Source organism: Heptranchias perlo, unplaced genomic scaffold (genome assembly GCF_035084215.1).
Source record: "Heptranchias perlo isolate sHepPer1 unplaced genomic scaffold, sHepPer1.hap1 HAP1_SCAFFOLD_274, whole genome shotgun sequence".
Classification (NCBI taxonomy): domain Eukaryota; kingdom Metazoa; phylum Chordata; class Chondrichthyes; order Hexanchiformes; family Hexanchidae; genus Heptranchias; species Heptranchias perlo.
The window spans coordinates 350,001-357,500 of record NW_027139286.1 but is presented as its reverse complement, the minus strand read 5'-3'; positions in this window follow the sequence as shown (position 1 = coordinate 357,500).

Sequence of the window (7,500 nt, the reverse complement as noted above, 5' to 3'; positions counted from 1 at the left end):
GCCCTTTCGGACCTGGTCCCTGTGACTTAATTTCCGCCTTTTGCTCAATCGTTTCCCCATTTATAATTAATTTTAAAAATCGGGTTACTCAGTTCTGGTTTACCAGTTCCCTCTTCGGACTTAGTTTTTGGTTAATCATTTCCGGTTCACCAGTTCCCGTTTTGGACTTAGTCTCTGCGGGCCGTTTCTCATCTTTTGGTTCATCAGTTCCCCTCTTTTAATAATTTTTTGGCTGCTTTCGTTTGATCATTTCCCTGCCTTCTGGGTAACTTTTCCACCTTAGGACTTCATCGCCGCACATTGTTTTCGACTTCTGGTTGATCATTTCACCCCTTTTAATCATTTTTGTAACTTTTGGTTAACCATTTCACCCAGCTTCTGGTTAACCATTTCCCCTTTGGGACTTAGTCTGTGAGCATTCTTTTGGGATTCTGGTTAACCATTTGCCAATTTTTAAAAAATGTTGCCACTTTTGTTTAATGCTTTCTGGTCAACCTTTCCCTCTTTCAGACTTCACCGCGGCACATTGCTTCAGCCTCCTGGTTAATCATTTCACCCCTTTTAATCATTTTTGCAACTTTTGGTTAACCATTTCCCCCAGCTTCTGGTTAACCATTTCCCCTTTGGGACTTGGTCTCTGAGCATTCTTTTGGGATTCTGGTTAACCATTTGCCACTTTTTAAAAAATGTTGCCGCTTTTGTTTAATGCTTTCCCTGCTTTCTGGTCAACCTTTTCCCCTTTAGGACTTCACCGCGGCACATTGCTTTAGCCTCCTGGTTAATCATTTCACCCCTTTTAATCATTTTTGCAACTTTTGGTTAACCATTTCCCCCAGCTTCTGGTTAACCATTTCCCCTTTGGGACTTAGTCTCTGAGCATTCTTTTGGGATTCTGGTTAACCATTTGCCAATTATTTTAAAATGTTGCCACTTTTGTTTAATGCTTTCTGGTCAACCTTTCCCTCTTTCAGACTTCACCGCGGCACATTGCTTTAGCCTCCTGGTTAATCATTTCACCCCTTTTAATCATTTTTGCAACTTTTGGTTAACCATTTCCCCCAGCTTCTGGTTAACCATTTCCCCTTTGGGACTTAGTCTCTGAGCATTCTTTTGGGATTCTGGTTAATCATTTGCCACTTTTTTAAAAATGTTGCCGCTTTTGTTTAATGCTTTCCCTGCTTTGTGGTCAACCTTTTCCCCTTTAGGACTTCACCGCGGCACATTGCTTCAGCCTCCTGGTTAATCATTTCACCCCTTTTAATCATTTTTGCAACTTTTGGTTAACCATTTCCCCCTGCTTCTGGTTAACCATTTCCCCTTTGGGACTTAGTCTCTGAGCATTCTTTTGGGATTCTGGTTAATCATTTGCCAATTTTTAAAAAATGTTGCCGCTTTTGTTTAATGCTTTCCCTGCTTTGTGGTCAACCTTTTCCCCTTTAGGACTTCACCGCGGCACATTGCTTCAGCCTCCTGGTTAATCATTTCACCCCTTTTAATCATTTTTGCAACTTTTGGTTAACCATTTCCCCCAGCTTCTGGTTAACCATTTCCCCTTTGGGACTTAGTCTCTGAGCATTCTTTTGGGATTCTGGTTAACCATTTGCCACTTTTTAAAAAATGTTGCCGCTTTTGTTTAATCGTTTCCCTGCTTTCTGGTCAACCTTTTCCCCTTTCAGACTTCATCGCCGAGCATTGTTGTCGACTTCTGGTTAATCATTTTTCCCCTTTAAATCTTTTTTTGCCACTTTTGGTTAACCATTTCACCCAGCTTCTGGTTAACCATTTGCCCCATTATACTGAATTTTTCCGCTTTGGTTTAATCATTTCCCTGCTTTCTTGTCAACCTTTTACCCTTTAGGACTTCACCGCGGCACATTGCTTCAGCCTCCTGGTTAATCATTTCTCCCCTTTTAATCCTTTTTCCCACTTTTGGTTCACCAGTTCACCCAGCTTCTGGTTCACCATTTCCCCTTTGGGACTTAAGTCTCTGAGCATTCTTTTGGGATTCTGGTTAACCATTTGCCACTTTTTAAAAAATGTTGCCGCTTTTGTTTAATGCTTTCCCTGCTTTCTGGTCAACCTTTTCCCCTTTAGGACTTCACCGCGGCACATTGCTTTAGCCTCCTGGTTAATCATTTCACCCCTTTTAATCCTTTTTCCCACTTTGGGTTGGACAGTTCACCCAGCTACTGGTTAACCATTTCCCCTTTGGGACTTAAGTCTCTGAGCATTCTTTTGTGATTCTGGTTCACCATTTGTCCCTTTTTAAAAGATATTGCTGCTTTTGATTAAACCTTTCCCTGCTTTGCGGTCGACCTATTCCTCTTTCAGACTTCATCGCCGCACCTTGTTTTCGACATCTGGTTCAACATTTCTCCCCTTTTAATCCTTTTTCCCACTTTTGGTTAAGCAGTTCACCCAGCTTCTGGTTCACCATTTGCCCCTTTTTACTGAATTTTTCTGCTTTTGTTTAATCATTTCCCTGCTTTGCGGTCGACCTATTCCTCTTTCAGACTTCATCGCCGCGCATTGTTTTCGACATCTGGTTAAACATTTCTCCCCTTTTAATCCTTTTTCCCACTTTTGGTTAAGCAGTTCACCCAACTTCTGGTTAACCATTTGCCCCTTCTTACTGAATTTTTCCGCTTTTGTTTAATCATTTCCCTGCTTTATGGTCAACCTTTTCCCCTTTAGGACTTCGCCGCCGCACTTTGCTTTCGCCTTCTGGTTAATCATTTCACAACATTTTAATCCTTTTTCCCACTTTTGGTTAAACAGTTCACCCAGCTTCTGGTTAACCATTTGCCCCTTTGGGACTTAAGTCTCTGAGCATTCTTTTGGGATTCTGGTTCACCATTTGTCCCTTTTTAAAAGATATTGCTGCTTCTGTTTAATCCTTTCCCTGCTTTGCGGTCAACCTTTTCCTCTTTCAGACTTCATCGCCGCGCATTGTTTTCGACATCTGGTTCAACATTTCTCCCCTTTTAATCCTCTTTCCCACTTTTGGTTAAGCAGTTCACCCAACTTCTGGTTCACACACTTGCCCCTTTTTACTGAATTTTTCTGCTTTTGTTTAATCATTTCCCTGCTTTCCGGTCAACCTTTCCCTCTTTCAGACTTAATCGCCGCACATTGTTGTCGACTTCTGGTTGATCAGTTCACCCCTTTTTTATCCTTTTTCCCACTTTGGGTTAAGCAGTTCACCCAGCTACTGGTTAACCATTTCCCCTTTGGGACTTAAGTCTCTGAGCATTCTTTTGGGATTCTGGTAAACCATTTGTCCCTTTTTAAAAAATGCTGCTGCTTTTGTTTAATGCTTGCCCTGCTTTGCGGTCGATCATTTCACCCCTTTTAATCCATTTTTGCCACTTTGGGTTAAACAGTTCACACAACTTCTGGTTCACCATTTCACATTTTGGAACTTTTATTCCCACCATTACTTTGGGCTTCTGGTTCATCATTTCACGCTGTTTTACAAATCTTTGCCGCTTCACTTTTAATCCACAAACCGGGGCTCGCTTTCGGGTGTTGGGGGGGGGGGGGGGGGTAGCGGGTTTGGGCCGGGCACTCCACATCCCGGTGTGCGACCGGGTTCGTTCTGGTACCGCTCGGTGCCCCTCGTCCTGCTCTTGCCGCGGAAGCAAACCAGACGACCGTCGGTCTCACGCCCGAGGGGAGAGGAGGCGGAAAGCGGTTTGCAGCCTTTCGCTGTACCTCCGGCGGGCAGCGCCGCACCTCCGAGTGCTCGGTACCGTTCGCTGCGCCTCGTCCGGCCGCACGCAGCGAGCCAAACCCGGAGGAAATCGGCCTGTGCCTTCTCGAGATATGGGCCTCCGGGTGGGACGGACAAACCGGGGCCCCGAGCTCGCTTTCGGCGGCCCGGCACTCGACTTCCCGGTGTCCGAACGTGATCCTTCCGGTACCCTTCGGTGCCCCTTGCCCGACTCCAGCTCCCGTGCTGAAGCGGAGTCGGTCGGCCTGACGGCCGCCGAGTTAGCCAGCGGAAAGCGGTGCGCAGCCTTTCGCTTGCAGCTCCGGCGGGCAGCGCCGCACCTCCGGCTGCTCAGTGCCGTCCGCTGCTCCCCTTCCGGCTGCACGCAGCGAACCATACCCGGAGGAAATCGGCCTCGGCCTTCCGGAGATATGGGCCTGCGAGTGGGACCAATAAATCGGTGCACATTTCCGGCTCGGTTTCCGGCCTCGGCACTATCAGTTCACGCCGTCCGACCGACGTCGTTCTGGCACGGTTCCGTTGCTCCTTGATCCGGTCCAGCCACGGTAATCAGCCGAAGATGGTGGGGGGGGGACACATTGCCCGCCGAGTTAGCCGGAGGAAATCGGCCTCGGACTTCCTCAGATATCAGCCTCCGGGTGGGACAGACAAACCGGGGACCCGAGCACGCTTTCGGCGGCCCGCTGGTCGACTTCCCGGTGTGCGACCGGGTTCGTTCCGGTACCGTTCGCTGCCCCTCGTCCTGCTCTAGCCGCGGAGACAAACCCGACGACCGTCGGTCTCACGCCCGCGGAGGGAGGTGGCGGAAAGTGGTTTGCAGCCTTTCGCTGTACCTCCGGCGGGCAGCGCCCGACCTCCGAGTGCTCGGTACCGTCCGCTGCGCCTGGTCCTGCCGCACACAACGAGCCATACCCGGTGGAAATCGGCCTGTGCCTTCCAGAGATATGGGCCTCCGGGTGGGACGGACAAACCGGGGCCCCGTGCTCGCTTTCGGCGGCCCGCTAGTCGACTTCCCGGTGTGCGACCGGGTTCCTTCCGGTACCGTTCGCTGCCCCTCGTCCTGCTCTAGCCGCGGAAACAAACCCGACGACCGTCGGTCTCACGCCCGCGGAGGGAGGCGGCGGAAAGTGGTTTGCAGCCTTTCGCTGTACCTCCGGCGGGCAGCGCCCGACCTCCGAGTGCTCGGTACCGTCCGCTGCGCCTGGTCCGGCCGCACGCAACGAGCCATACCCGGAGGAAATCGGCCTGTGCCTTCCGGAGATATGGGCCTCCGGGTGGGACGGACAAACCGGGGCCCCGAGCGGTGGCACCCTGCTCGCTTTCGGCGGCCCGGCACTCGACTTCCCGGTGTGCGAACGTCATCGTTCCGGTACCCTTCGGTGCCCCTTGCCCCACTCTAGCTCCGGTGCTAAAGCGGAGTCGGTCGGTCTCACGGACGCCGAGTTAGCAGGCGGAAAGGGGTGCGCAGCCTTTCGCTGTCACTCCGGCGGGCAGCACCGCACCTCCGAGTGCTCGGTACCGAACGCTGCGCCTCCTCCTGCCGCACGCAACGAGCCATACCCGGAGGAAATCGGCCTCGGCGTTCCGGAGTTATCCGCCTCCGAGTGGGCCTGACCAAGCGGGGTGAACTGGAAATCATTAACCAACGTACTTCCATGTTTTCACCCGCAGAGGGCAGCACTCTCTTCTCCGTTTTAAACTGGGCCGACCCGGCTCCGTTTCGAGACCCGGCACTCGACTTCCCGGTGTGCGACCGGGTTCGTTCCGGTACCGTTCGCTGCCCCTCGTCCTGCTCTAGCCGCGGAACTAAACCCGACGACCGTCGGTCTCACGCCCGCGGAGGGAGGCGGCGGAAAGTGGTTTGCAGCCTTTCGCTGTACCTCCGGCGGGCAGCGCCCGACCTCCGAGTGCTCGGTACCGTCCGCTGCGCCTGGTCCGGCCGCACACAACGAGCCATACCCGGAGGAAATCGGCCTGTGCCTTCCGGAGATATGGGCCTCCGGGTGGGACGGACAAACCGGGGCCCCGAGCGGTGGCACCCTGCTCGCTTTCGGCGGCCCGGCACTCGACTTCCCGGTGTGCGAACGTCATCGTTCCGGTACCCTTCGGTGCCCCTTGCCCCACTCTAGCTCCGGTGCTAAAGCGGAGTCGGTCGGTCTCACGGACGCCGAGTTAGCAGGCGGAAAGGGGTGCGCAGCCTTTCGCTGTCACTCCGGCGGGCAGCACCGCACCTCCGAGTGCTCGGTACCGAACGCTGCGCCTCCTCCTGCCGCACGCAACGAGCCATACCCGGAGGAAATCGGCCTCGGCGTTCCGGAGTTATCCGCCTCCGAGTGGGCCTGACCAAGCGGGGTGAACTGGAAATCATTAACCAACGTACTTCCATGTTTTCACCCGCAGAGGGCAGCACTCTCTTCTCCGTTTTAAACTGGGCCGACCCGGCTCCGTTTCGAGACCCGGCACTCGACTTCCCGGTGTGCGACCGGGTTCGTTCCGGTACCGTTCGCTGCCCCTCGTCCTGCTCTAGCCGCGGAACTAAACCCGACGACCGTCGGTCTCACGCCCGCGGAGGGAGGCGGCGGAAAGTGGTTTGCAGCCTTTCGCTGTACCTCCGGCGGGCAGCGCCCGACCTCCGAGTGCTCGGTACCGTCCGCTGCGCCTGGTCCGGCCGCACACAACGAGCCATACCCGGTGGAAATCGGCCTGTGCCTTCCGGAGATATGGGCCTCCGGGTGGGACGGACAAACCGGGGCCCCGAGCTCGCTTTCGGCGGCCCGCTAGTCGACTTCCCGGTGTGCGAACGTCATCCTTCCGGTACTCAACCGTGCCCCTTGCCCCACTCTAGCTCCGGCGGTAAAGCGGAGTCGGTCGGTCTCACGGACGCCGAGTTAGCAGGCGGAAAGCGGTGCGCAGCCTTTCGCTGTCACTCCGGCGGGCAGCATCGCACCTCCCAGTGCTCGGTACCGTCCGCTGCGCCTGGTCCGGCCGCACACAACGAGCCATACCCGGAGGAAATCGGCCTGTGCCTTCCGGAGATATGGGCCTCCGGGTGGGACGGACAAACCGGGGCCCCGAGCGGTGGCACCCTGCTCGCTTTCAGCGGCCCGTCACTCGACTTCCCGGTATGCGAACGTGATCGTTCCGGTACCCTTCGGTGCCCCTTGCCCCACTCTAGCTCCGGTGCTAAAGCGGAGTCGGTCGGTCTCACGGACGCCGAGTTACCAGGCGGAAAGCGGTGCGCAGCCTTTCGCTGTCACTCCGGCGGGCAGCACCGCATCTCCGAGTGCTCGGTACCGTACGCTGCGCCGCCTCCTGCCGCACGCAACGAGCCATACCCGGAGGAAATCGGCCTCGGCGTTCCGGAGTTATCCGCCTCCGAGTGGGCCTGACCAAGCGGGGTGAACTGGAAATCATTAACCAACGTACTTCCAGGTTTTCACCCGCAGAGGGCAGCACTCTATTCTCCGTTTTAAATTGGGCCGACCCGGCTCCGTTTCGAGACCCGGCACTCGACTTCCCGGTGTGCGAACGTGATCGTTCCGGTACCCAACCGTGCCCCTTGCCCCACTCTAGCTCCGGCGGTAAAGCGAAGTCGGTCGGTCTCACGGACGCCGAGTTAGCAGGCGGAAAGCGGTGCGCAGCCTTTCGCTGTCACTCCGGCGGGCAGCATCGCACCTCCCAGTGCTCGGTACCGTACGCTGCGCCTCCTCCTGCCGCACGCAACGAGCCATACCCGGAGGAAATCGGCCTCGGCCTTCCTGAGATAT